Here is a 14,217-nt window from a genome sequence, read left to right as displayed (position 1 = left end):
CACTTTTGGCACTGGGTTCTGTGGGTTGATTATCGGCGGGAAATTCCAACTGACATAGTTTCGGTTTGTGGAAAGTGCATGCCTTTTCATATATTTTTTGTGTACACTCGTGGTGGATGATATGTTTTAGTTTTTGAGTTATTTTTATAGACAGATAAACGGTGTAGCACAATGCATAACTTGGAAAATCATACCAGTGTTGTTTCACTAAAAAAAGTACAAGTCTAATAATAAAATATTGAAAAATATATGATTTTTTTTCGATAATTGATTTTTATAATAATTAATCTGAAACAAAATGCTTCATATTATTTTTTATTTAGACGGTACACATCGGACGTATATTTAGCCATCAACCGCACATCGATAGCTAGTATAGAAGTCCAGATACACGTGCAACAATGTACCCCACCAAATGGGCATTTTCGAGCTGGGTGGTTTCAAAGATGGCGTCCATCCGGGCACTAAGCTACCGTTCTCAGATGTCCATCACACCTTTTCTGACACTTGAGACATTGGTCTAATGGAAAATCATAATGAGAATTACTCCCCCCCCCCCCCCCCCCCCGGAGCATTCACTTCAAAAAACGGCCGGTTGGCTCAAGGACTATTACCCCTAACCCCTCTTCTAGTTCCTCCACCTGCATCCCTTCGCCTTGACTAGCCATGGCGCGATTTCTAATTTAGGATTTTTCTAAAACAAAACAAAACAGAATTTCGGCCACTCATAATTTTGAGCGCGTTAAGCGCGCTGCGGGTCCAATCTCGCTCCCGACACCAATTGTTACGGGACCGCGGCGAGGATGTTGTTTGCCGAGCGGATGGCCGCCGCGCCCGAACAGTTACCCCGACTAACCCAATTCCTGAACGTTGGCCGAATCGCACCACAGATATTCAATGGGGAAAAGACTAAGACGAAGGATGTAAAGAAGAAAGAAAGGCAAAGGGTAAGGAATACAAATATGATTTATTTACTATTTACACAATTGAAAGAAACCAAGGAAGAAGGAAGGATAAGAAAATAAAATACAGAAGAGGAAAGGTGACAGTGAAATGCTAGCTTATCTATACAGGCTTAATTAACCCAGGGACAGAACAAACAAAGACAGACTCACGCGGGGAATGATGACAGGAATGGCAGGAGGTGGATGGCTGGAGGGAGAGGACGAAAACTGGAACCGGAGCACGGTCAGGCCGGGAGTGAGCAGCCGCCGCCCCCCTGGTCGATCGGCACGTTTAGCAACCGCCGTTCCTTCGCAGCCACGGACGAAAACTGCCGTCGAAGCTCAAAGCTGTGGTGGTTTAAAGCTGCGGTGGGTGCACTTGTTCTCAGGCTTGGCACTTGTTACTTGTCCTCAGGCTTGGCACTTGGCACTTGTTCTCTCTGACTCCCTCTTTTCCTCTCTTGCTTCGCCCTGACTCCCTCTTTCTGCTTCTTTCTCCCTCTCTCTCTCTTGCTCTCTTCGCTTCGCTTCGCCCTTTCTTCAAAGGCTTCCGCGCGCGCTCTTTATAGCACCTCCGGCGATCAAGCCGCTGGTGTCCAGGACACGCCCATCGGTGAGCTCACCTCGGCCCTGATTGGTCGCGCGGGCTCCCGATCCCGCCCTTAGAGGAGGCGTTGGCAAGGCCACGCCTTGTTCCCGGCGCTGGGCCGACTCCTCCCACCTTCGGCTCCGAGATTACCTCGTGGCTAATGGAGTCTTGGGATGAAACAAACCACAGCTGTAGCAACCCTAACAAACCGCCTAGTGCAGTTGGCAATTGAGGGTTTGAGGGAATGCAGTTGGCAATGGTTGGAAGGGGAATGTGAAGGGAATCTACTCTTATTTCACTTGGTGCAATGGAGTATTTAAATTAATGGAAGACAAATCCTTAGCCTAATACACAGAATAAGGAAATAACTGTCAACAAAGGGGAAATCTATGATTGGCTAACGTGATTGTTTATGAAATAACTACGGAACGACCTTTGACCTTTATACACAACTGGAGGCAGGAGGGTCCAGAATAAAGCAATCAAAAAAAACACAATCCTCATATCCACAACAATATATATATATATATATATATATATATATATATATATATATATATATATATATATATATATATATATATATATATATATATATATATATACAGTGGAACCTTGACTTACGAGTTTAATTCGTTCTGTGACCGAGCTCGTAACTCAAATTGCTCGTTTCTCAAATCAAATTTCCCCATTAAAATGCATTGAAATGCTATTAATCCGTTCCAGCCCGCCAAAAACCACACCAATTTTTTTTTAAATATACAGTATATATAAAAATATCTCGCGCTTTATATTTCACCTGTATGCAGCATACAAGTTGGCAGGATGGCCTGGACTGGAGGTACGCACACTTGACTCTAAAGTCTAAATTGTCCAGCCTGGGTTTGAATCCCGACCCAGCTATAACCTGTCATGGGTGAATCACAGGCAGGGTGATTCATCAATGTGTGTACCGCTAAACTGGGCGCCGCGTTTGCGTCCCATTAGTTGTTGGATGTTAAGGATCTCACCGTGTTTTCCACAAAGAGAAGGCGAGCTATCGCCGGCACTCTGAACAAGTTGTGGCCTGGCATGCTCTTCTCCTCTGCCGTTATATACGTCCTCCTCGGCATCTTTTTCCAGAAGAGCCCTGTCTCGTCACAGTTGAAGATTTGCTGGGGGATGTATCGTTCGGCTTCTATCAGTTCGGCAAAAGTTATAATAAAATCTTCAGCTGCCTTCACATCCGCCTCACCAAGTCGACAACACGCACACCTCGCTCATGTTTTTCGACGATTGCGTGTTTTATATCCAAGCACATCATCCTCTTCTTCTTCTCAGTTATAATAAAATCTTCAGCTGCCTTCACATCCGCCTCACCAAGTCGACAACACGCACACCTCGCTCATGTTTTTCGACGATTGCGTGTTTTATATCCAAGCACATCATCCTCTTCTTCTTCTCAGTACCGTGTTTTCCACAAAGAGAAGGCGAGCTATCGCCGGCACTCTGAACAAGTTGTGGCCTGGCATGCTCTTCTCCTCTGCCGTTATATACGTCCTCCTCTGCATCTTTTTTCCAGAAGAGCCCTGTCTCGTCACAGTTGAAGATTTGCTGGGGATGTATCGTTCGGCTTCTATCAGTTCGGCAAAAGTTATAATAAAATCTTCAGCTGCCTTCACATCCGCCTCACCAAGTCGACAACACGCACACCTCGCTCATGTTTTTCGACGATTGCGTGTTTTATATCCAAGCACATCATCCTCTTCTTCTTCTCAGTTATAATAAAATCTTCAGCTGCCTTCACATCCGCCTCACCAAGTCGACAACACGCACACCTCGCTCATGTTTTTCGACGATTGCGTGTTTTATATCCAAGCACATCATCCTCTTCTTCTTCTCAGTACCGTGTTTTCCACAAAGAGAAGGCGAGCTATCGCCGGCACTCTGAACAAGTTGTGGCCTGGCATGCTCTTCTCCTCTGCCGTTATATACGTCCTCCTCGGCATCTTTTTCCAGAAGAGCCCTGTCTCATCACAGTTGAAGATTTGCTGGGGGATGTATCGTTCGGCTTCTATCAGTTCGGCAAAAGTTATAATAAAATCTTCAGCTGCCTTCACATCCGCCTCACCAAGTCGACAACACGCACACCTCGCTCATGTTTTTCGACGATTGCGTGTTTTATATCCAAGCACATCATCCTCTTCTTCTTCTCAGTTATAATAAAATCTTCAGCTGCCTTCACATACTGTACTTGCATGGCAAGTGCAACGGCAGAGATACTGTACTTGCACGGCAAGATAACCACGTGACCGGAACCCACCTGGTGGCGCCTGGCGTAAACTCAAAATAACCAACATGCGAAAACAAAAATGCAGCGATATACGGCAGAGATACTGTACTTGCACGGCAAGATAACCACGTGACCGGAACCCACCTGGTGGCGCCTGGCGTAAACTCAAAATAACCAACATGCGAAAACAAAAATGCAGCGATATACGGCAGAGATACTGTACTTGCACGGCAAGATAACCACGTGACCGGGTGGCGAAAGCTCGTAACTCAGATCTCGGCTCGCATCTCAAAGCAATAAACCGCCCGAGCGACGGTTCGTATCTCGAAAAACTCGTAAGTTGGGGCACTCGTAAGTCAAGGTTCCACTGTATATATATATATATATATATATATATATATAGTCATACCCCGTTTTACGCCATTTCGACCGACGTCAAATCCGACTTTACGCCACTCTTCTAGAGTAAATTTCAGTTCAGCGAACGTCTTTATGTGCGACTTTACGTCACTCCAACGGACGTGAGGAAAATTAAATTTTTCCTTAAAAATATATTTAAAATAAATAAAATAGTACATAAATTAACAATAAAAGAAGCTAAAAAGCACATTAAAAATACAATAAAAAGCACATTAAAAATAAATAAAAATGTACACATAGTATACTGTACGTACGCGTAGCTGCTGGTTCTCATTCAAAACAAAGGCGACGCCATATGCATTTTGTCCTGTGCTGCGGTCGCGTGCTTGCTTTGCCTTTCGCTGGTATTTTTGTGACTATTCCTTTACTGTGTAAAACAACCAACGTAACGTGGCAACGGCGAAACATGATGATGCCGGCTCGGACGACTGTCCATGGCAGACGTCACGTCACGTCACCGTGCAGAGTGTGCAATGTCCGCGATGAGATCAGGCCCCACGGCCCATGGCCCATGTGAAACGAATGACCGCGTCATGCCTCTAGCCGGGGTGCCTCGTCGGGCACTTCGCCGGCATCCGGCGTCGACGAACCGATCAACGTGTGCATGTGCACGGATTTGCAAATGCCTGCCTGTACGTCGTCGTTTCTGCGTATTTCGCATCGTCCAAAAATAAAGAAGCAAGCAACTTCGGCCACTCGAGGAAAGATGGGGCACGCCTACGACTTGGAGGCGAGCATCGATCCCCGGGGCGGCCGGGTTCACGGAACCCTGAGCTCGTTCATTCGTCACAGACGACATGACACGACCACCGGTGAAACTGCTCGGACACGTTGGGTAAAGCACGCCGTGGTAAAGCGGGCCGCGGAGCCACTCGGCACACAAGCCAGCTCACGGTCGACACGTCCATGCCGGTCACCCCGTTCGAGGAGAAGACCCGATGGATAGAAAACAACGGAGGGACTCCCGACGGGGAGCGGCAAAGATTCAGGGCAAAGCCGCAGCCTCCTCCAGTTATTTACTCCAGTTTTATAGTGTTTGCCTTCATTTTAAGGCATTTGTAAGACATTATGCCCGGTTTACGTCAAGGCTTATGGAACCAATTAATGATGTAGGCCGGGGTATTACTGTATATATATATATATATATATATATCGTTACGGAAACGGAGTACGGCACTCCCCTTAGCGGGGGGGGGGGGGGGGTTAATCCCCCTTCTATTTATACTGGCTGTCTCCGCTCCTGAAGCTACCCCGCTCCTCCGTGGGGTGGGATTGGCCGAGGCGATCGGTCAAAGGATTCCCGTATGCCCCCGCCGAGCCCTCCACAAAGCAGGTGGGCAACCCCGTTCGAGACCGCGGACAAGATGTTATTTGCCGAGCGGGTTAGCAGCCCGCGGTCCGAACCATTAGCAAGTACTAAACCCGATTCTGAACGTTGGCCGAAATCGTGCCACAGGAACTCAATTGGGGACAGGACGAAAGCGATCGGATGGGAAAGAAGGAACCAAAGGTAAGAAATAACAGGATTTATTATTATTTACACCAAAAACCCAAAGAAGAAAAGAAATGTAATTTACAGGGAAATGGAAGGAGCAGAAGGACACAGAGCAATCTCTAGCTTATCGATACAGGCTTAACTTAAAACCCCAGACAACACAGACAAACAGACGCAAGTCAGACTTACACAAATGGGGGAATGAAGGCAGGAACGAATGGCTGGAAGGATGCGAAGGTGGGACCACAAGGCACAGCAAACGGGTCTGCTCCGGGCGGGAAGCGAAGAGCCGGCAGCTCCTCGTATTCAGCTTTACACCGCACTCCGGTAGGGTCACTCGCTGCCCCGTCAGGGCTTCACTCGGCTGGTTGAAGCGGCTCTCTGCAGAAATCCCTTTGTTCAGAACTCAGCTGGGTCACACATCTGCTGGGTCACGCATCTGCCACATCTGCCGCATCTGCCGCATCTCCTGGGTCATGCATCTGCCACATCTGCCGCATCTCCTGAGTCACGCAGTTGCCACATCTGCCGCATCTCCTGGGTCACGCATCTGCCGCATCTGCCGCATCTCTGAAAAGGCTTGCGCGGGTGCTTTTATAACGCGCTTCAAGATCAATGCGCGCCACGCCCGAGATGGTATCTCATGAACCCTGGTTGGCTGGTGGGGGCTCGATGGCTCCACTTTTTGATGACGATGGGCGGGCAACGCCCTTGATGTAGCTCCTCCCCCTTCTTCTCCGAGGCTTGACCACGTGCGTAATGGAGGCAAATGCAGTTGGCAATAATGCAGTTGGCAATGATGCAGTTGGCAATGATGCAGTTGGCAATGATGCAGTTGGCAATGATGCAGTTGGCAATGATGTAGTTGGAAAGGGAGGCTTTGGGGGAATTTGAAAAAGGGGATCTATCTTATTCGATTCGGTGCAATGCAGTGTCAATTAATGGGAAACAGAGCCTTATACTGACATAGAATAAGAAATAACTATAGAGAGGTCTATGATTTTCTACGTGCATGCGATGGACTAACTAAAAGGACGACCTTTGACCTTTCACACAAAACGGAGGTATTTACAAGAATTACTATTTACAGAGGGTGATATTTACAAAAATTACAGGATTCTCAAATCCGTTACACTGCACCCTCATCCTCCAGGCATGTCCCGGGCCTATAAATCTTTAACTTAATGTGGCACGTAGGTGTAATTCCCTCGACAATTAACCTGACCCTGAGTGTGACAGTTTTAAAACACAAATAGGTATGTCCCTCTGCTGCATTGCACCCTGCCTAACAGATTCACGCCCACAGCTAACCGAATTACGGAATGGTTTTCAAACTATACATGTACGGTGGGGAGCATTATTTACAAGTTACACTATTTCATTATTTACAAAACGCAACCCAGGACCTGTCATTTTCTTTTTCAGGAGACACAAAAAGAAAATCCTGTGGGAGGGGAGCAGACAGCATGCACTGCATCGACGCACCAGCACCAATAAAGAGCACCAAAACACCAAAAAGCACCAGTCAGTGCACAGTCATCATAGTTATTTAAAAAAACAACAGCTGGTGGTCTTGCTCTTCGGCTCCCTCTGCTGGCAGTTGTCGTTCTTGATGTTCTCAACTTGTTGTTCTTCTTGATCTTCTTGCTTGCGGCCTATTTGGACATAATAATAAAAAGCACAAAACGTGTCCATTATTTTTTTTTTTCGAGCCCACAGGGCCAACGATGGGTGGTTCACCTGTATGGCATAAGTGCCACGTCACCGAGGTCTGCAAGCAAGATCTGGCTCTGGCCAACCTGGCTGGTCCCAGCAGAGGGGCCATGCCACAAAACTTGTGGTCCATAAGTGGTGCTTGGCCACAGACTGTGCTCCATAAGTGGTGCGTGGATGCAGGCAGCTGGTTGCGAGAATTTCAGGCACACAGACATGGCCCCCCGCACGCTCCCCCTCAGTGCCCAGAGAGCACGATCCTCGGGTCGGGGAAGGAAGACAGAGATGACAGGTTAGCGAGGGGTAAGGTCACAAGGGTACACATCAACGAAGGCAATGCAAGGTGAGGTGCGTCTGGAGACTGAGCGGAGAAAAGCTCGTCCCTATCGGACGTCACCCCACCCGTCACCTGTTCCACCCTTGCCCCTTACCCCCGTATTTACAAAATCTACACACTTACCAATTCGTCACTAATGTCACGTCTTCCCCATATCTCCTAATACCAAATTCGTCACAATCCCATTGTATAAATTTGCCATCACCCAAATTTCTCATCAATCCTCATAAGGAGGGAGAGATGGAACATCAGCACAATGTCACACCCACGTCGTGATGCGTCTCACATTTCCAAAACATTTGCACAAAAATAATAAAAACATGGCATGGTGTGGAGTTCTGTCACCTCAGGCGAGTGGATGTAGATGGTGCGAGGAGATTTCAATCCTATATACCTTCTAAATGACTAACACACTTTACACTACTCGGGGTCTTTCCCTGCCAATCCATTGGCCATCTTACTCTATGCGGTTCTAAGAACCAACTTCCCATTGACCAAACTGTGGTGCTTCATCAATTTGGGGTCTCACTCCCCCGATTCAACTCCCTGTGCCTTTGCACAATTTCAGGACTGGGTCGTGTGGCTCTCCCGGCAGGTCTACCCACCTGCACACCTCCACCACTGCAGTTGCCTCCGAGCTTACCTGCTCCTTACCCTAACCTATCTACCTGGGGAAGGCCCTCTGGCGCTCTCCCCACTCGGTGCCCTCTCGCGCACTGGGCTACCCGGGTCCGTCCTCCGGATCCTCGGGCCCCATCCACAACACTAATGGCTCCCAGAGCCCACCTGCGGCCTCACCTGGCCGACATCCTCACAGTGGCGGAGTGCTCAACCAACCATCCCTCTAACAGGCCAGATGCCCTGTCTTTTCCATGTCACTAATGCACCCATCCAAACACCATTCTTCCACACGCACCACAGATGCCAATGTCCAACCACAATTTACCTATACCCTCTACCTAACTCTTAAACTACCCACCCCGGGTATTCGTGATGGGGTCCATCCTCCCCATACACTCCTTCGCACCATCCACTCGACTCCACTCCACAGTTTCCACCATACTCACTCCACACCATCCATTCCATACTCCATATATTCCAGACCATTTATTCCATACAACCATGCTCACCTGTATTGGCACACCTGTGCAGTGTGCAATCACTCCTACACCTGGTGCTTCCTGCACCCTCCTTCCTCCAGGACCATTCGGTCAACACAACACACAATCACCATTACTCATGCATACACTGCTCCATACACCTGTTCACTTGCACACCTGTGCAATCACACCTGGTGCCTCCTGCACCCTCCTTCCTCCCAGGCTTCTTCATTCATTCAATACAATGCACAATCACAATCACAATTATTCCTCATACACTGCTCCATACACTTCCACGCTCAATACAACTCACAATCACCTCACACTTTTCACAATACACTTCCGAATGCACTTTCAACACTCACACGGCACCATTCACGAGCATTGCCTCATTTGCTCAACATGCTCACCGGCAAAGATTCTCACACACACGGCATCATCTGATCTACCTGGTGCCCTTCTAACTTGGTGCTCCCCGTCTTCCCTTTAAACTAAGCACATACCGTCATTAACAACCATTCTAACCTCTCTATGTCCCCGACTACCTGTACAATGTCGCTACTTAAATCTCCAGTTGCCTATGGTCATCTCTAGGTCACTATACATTATCCTAACCCTCCCTCGGCGAGCTTACACTGCCATAAACCCCATAACTAGTGCTCATGTGCCCCATGAGTGGGAGGGATGGTGGATTTACCATCCGTGCACATCGGGCATCTCCTACTATTAATTTTGCCATCAAATTTCCTGCAAATCAAAATTTGACAATCACTGCCAATCATTTTACCAATCATCAATTTGCCAATCATTTCTGCCAATCCTATTCACTATTCTAAATTTCGGATCAAAACACTATTATCATCACAGGAGATGCAGCATTTCGGATGCTATAACTGAGCCTCTCGGTACGTCATGACATAATTAAAACTCGGCTTCGCAAAGCCGAGCAATGAATTTGGGTGTTTTGGTCGCCTGCAGGTCGAGTCCGTCCGGCATTCGGTTCAACGGAGGCGGCATGCTCAGCCCGAGATTCCACGCACCATCTCGGCGCGGATCCTTGCGGTCTCCGGCTTGATCTCGCCCGGCCGGAACACCGCAACCACAAGGGGGCGCCGTTCCGATCCCTCTTACCTGCCCTCGAACCGGCAGGTTTTAATATGGTAAGCCTCCTTCCCTGCACCGAATGTCGGACGCATCCAACCGCCGGTACCAAAGAACCCGCATTCATTGCTCGGCTGTACGAAGCCGAGCTCTGGAAGTGAATTGGCGCACCGAGAGGCACTAGTAAGTAGACTGATGACGAGGATAGTGTTTTGGCCCCGAAATTAGAAAAACAAAATTTGATGATTGGCAAAGGATTGGCAGAGTGATTGGTAATGGTACAGTGATTGGCAGATGATTGGCAAATTTTTGATTGGCTGAAATTTGGTGAGCAAAATTGATAGTGGGACCTCCCCGATGTGGTGGGATGGGCAATCCACCATCCCTCACAGGGGGGGCAAAGGAGCACTAGATTTATGGGGTTTATGGCAGTGAAAACTAGCCCGGGTGGGTTAGGATATTGTGTGTAGGGCCCTAGAAGATGACATTAGGTAACGTTAAGATTAGTTAGTGACAATGACACCTGTAGTGGGGACGCAGGTAGAGTAGAGTGGATGATAATGACGTGGGAGCGCAATAGTTTAAAGGGGCGACTGGGAAGCGCAAGTTTCAGAGGGGAGTAGTTAGCTGAGATGATGCCGTGTGTGTGAGGATTGAACAGGTGTGATTGAACAGGCGTGATTGCACAGGTGTGCAACTGAACAGGTGTGTGGAGCAGTGTATGAGGGAGAGAAGGTGATGTGTATTGTGATGACCAAATGGTCCAGGAAGGAAGGAGGGTGCAGGTGGCACCAGGTGATTGCACAGGTGTGCAACAACAGGTGTATGTGGCTATGTGGAATAAATGGTAGTGTGGAATATCTGGAGTATTGGAATGGATGGTTGTGGAGTGAGTATGGTGGAAGTGGTGGAGTGGAGTGGATGGTGCGAAGGTGTGAATGGGGGAAGGATGGACCCCCATCACAAATGCCCGGGGCGGGTAGTGTAAGTGTTAGGTAGAGGGTATAGGTAAATTGTGGTTGGATATTGGCATCTGTGGTGCGGGTGGAAGAATGATGTTCGGATGGGTGCATTAGTGTTGTGGAAATGGCTGGGCGTGTAGCCTGTTCGTGTGTGTAGTTGGTTTGGGCACTCCACCACTGTGAGGATGTCGGCCAGGTGAGGCCGCAGGTGGGCTCTGGGAGCCGGTAGTTGTGGTGGATGGGGCCTGAGGATCCGGAGGACGGACCCGGGTAGCCCAGTGCCAGAGGGCACCGAGTGGGGTGACAGAGCCAGGAGGGGCCTTCCCCAGTTAGTTAGGTTAGGGTGAGGAGCTAGGTAAGCTCGGGTGGCAACTGCAGTGGTGGAGGTGTGCAGGTGGGTAGACCTGCTGGGAGAGCTACACGTCACAGCCCAGAAATTGTGCAAGGGCATCGGGAGATTAATCGGGGGAGTGAGACCCCAAATTGAGAAGCACCACAGTTTGGTCAATGGGAATTGGTTTTTAGAACCCATAGTGTAAGTTGGCCAATGGATTGGCAGGGAAAGACCCCGGGTAGTGTAACGTGTGTTAATGTCATTTAGAAAGTAGTTAGGATGAAGGATCTCCTCACACCATCTGCATCCACTCGCCTGAGGTGACAGGTACTCCACACCATGCCATGTTTAATTATTTTTGATGCAAATGTTTTGGATTGTGAGACGCATCATGACGTGGGTGTGACATTGTGCTTTGTGTTCCATCTCTTCCTCCTTATGAGGATTGATGATGAATTGATGATGGCAAATTTTGGATAGTGGGGGAGTGAAGACGAATTTGGTATAAGGGAAATATGGAGAGACGAGACATTAGCGACGAATTTGTAAATGTGGAGATTTTGTACATATGGGGTAAGGGCAAGGGTAGTGTAGGTGACAGGGGGGTGACGTACGGTAGGGACGAGCTTTCTCACTTCGCCCTCCGTACGCATTTCGCCTTGCATTGCCTTATTGATGTGTACCCTTGTGACCTTACCCCTCGCTCATTTGTCTCTTTTGTCTCCCACATGACCTGTGCGCCATTGGGCGCCGAGGGGAGCGTGCGTGAGTCGGCCATTGTGCGCCCGGAACTCTCAGAACCAGCTGTCTGCATCGATGCACCACATTATGGACCACATGCCTGTGGCCGAGCACCACGTATGGACCCCATGGGTTGGGGCATGGCCCCTCTGCTGGAATCGGCCATGAGGGCCCGAAATCTTGATGGCGGACCTTGGCCACAGGGCACCGATGCCCCACAGGTGAACCACACTAGTCGGCCCTGTGGGCCATAAATAAAATAAAATAAAAAGGACACATTGGGCACACTTTATTGCAAATAGGCCGCCAGTAAGAAAGCAAAGAAAAACTAGAACGGGCACTCGGTAGAGCGCATACCTTCGCCGCAGCTACTGTTCTGTACTTGGCATGGGAGTGTAGGGAACAGAACAGTGAACAGTTTGGTGCTGATTTCATGCAAATCGGATAAGAATTGACCGAGTTATGACAAAAAACGCACATTTTGCAAGGTCGTGACCCCCCTGACCTTTGACCCCCAACCGCTAACAAGGGTAATGTCTTCACTGGGTCATGTCGTATATCACAAGATCGGGCATTGAATTCTGAACATTTTGGCATTAGTTGCATGCCAATTGGATAAAAATTGACCGCGCTATGGTAAAAATACGATTTTGACCTTTTCGTGACCTTGACCTTGACCTTTGACCCGATTGCTCCCAAAATCTAATCAAATGTGTCCCGTATAATAACCAATCATCCCACCAAATTTCATGCAATTCGGTTGAATACTTTTTGAGTTATGCGAATAACATACACACACACACACACACACACACAGACATACAAATAAATACACAGCGATCAAAACATAACCTTCCGCTTTTGCGAAGGTAATGACAACAACTGGAAGAGATAATAATAGCCAGCAGAGGGAGCCGAAGAGCAAGAGACCACCTGCAGGGTTAGGGGTTGTTGATTTATTTTTATTATTGAACATGCATTGAACACTGATGAACTGTGGTGACTGCACCGATTGGTGCTTGGGGGTGTATTGGTGCGTTTTTGGGTGTTTTCATGGTGCGTCGATGCAGAGCAGACTGTCTCCCCCCCCCCAGAAAGAACAATTACAGGTCCTGGGTTAGTTTTGTAAATAAAAGTAGAGTCATTGTAAATAATGCTCCCCACCGTCAGTGTATAGTTTGAAGACCATTCCGCAATTCGGTTAACTGTGGGCATAAGTCTGTTAGGCAGGGTGCAATGGAGCAGCGGGACACATTTATTTATGTTTTAAAACTGTCGCACTCAGGGTCAGGTTAAAAGTAGAGGGAACTACACCTACGTGTCACACTAAATAAAAGTTGTAGGCCTGGACCGTGCCTAAGAGGAGGAGGGTGCAGTGTTGCGGATATGAGGACTGTTTTTTTTTGATTGTGTGCTTTATTATTATTATTATTATTGTTATTCTGCGCCTCCTGCCTCCGGAGCTGTGGAAAGGTCAAAGGGCGTCCCATAATTAGTCCATTGAGCACCCACACCACAGCTAATCATAGAATACCCCTGTTCAACAGTTATATCTCATTATGTGTTTTAGGGTAAGGCTGTGTCTCCCATTAATTGAAATACTCCATTGCACCAGTGAAAGAGATAGATTCCCTTCATTCCCACTCCCAAAACTTCCATTCCCCCTTTTCGTCAATTGACAACTGCATTTTGGGCGGTTTTCCCTTCATCCGCCATTGACCACGAGGCAGGGTTGGGGAAGAAAGGCGGGTCCCCACCTCGTCATAGAGGGTAGGAGTGAGTCAGCCCAACTCAACCAACCACGAACAAGGGGTTGGACTTGGAGAGGGTGTGGAGAGAAACATCGAGGAGGTTCGCGAAGGTTGAGGGGCGGGGCCTATATAACCCGCAGGCAGGGCGTTCCCAAGGCAGACAAGGGAGATGAGCTTTGACGACAGAGAAACTGCGAAAGAAGTCCAGGGTTGAACTGCAGCTCGAGCCACCGAAACTGCACTCGCTGCAGCTCGAGCCACTGAAACTGCATTTGCTGCAGCTGGAGCCACCGAAACTGCAGCCACAGCAGCGTGAGGCCTGGACGGCAGTTTGGAGCAGGGCCGCGAAGGAGCGGCGGCTGCCCACGAGTCGATCAGCTGCAGAACTAGTTGGACCTCCCTATCCCGCCAGCCATCCACCAGCCACCCACCTGCCATCCCTATCATCATTCCCCGTG

At 48.5% G+C, this 14,217-nt stretch overlaps 1 protein-coding gene across 2 annotated transcripts in view; it reads right to left on the bottom strand.

Moving 5' to 3' along the window:
• The window catches only part of LOC137415082 (uncharacterized), a 399,049-nt gene that overhangs the window by 39,187 nt on the left and 345,645 nt on the right, over positions 1–14,217 (bottom strand). The window lies entirely within an intron of this gene.

The sequence above is a fragment of the Myxine glutinosa genome, chromosome 5 (assembly GCF_964187855.1).
Source record: "Myxine glutinosa chromosome 5, kmMyxGlut1.1, whole genome shotgun sequence".
In the NCBI taxonomy this organism is placed as follows: domain Eukaryota; kingdom Metazoa; phylum Chordata; class Myxini; order Myxiniformes; family Myxinidae; genus Myxine; species Myxine glutinosa.
Note: the sequence above shows the minus strand (reverse complement) of the source record. Positions and strands in the feature narration are given on the sequence as shown.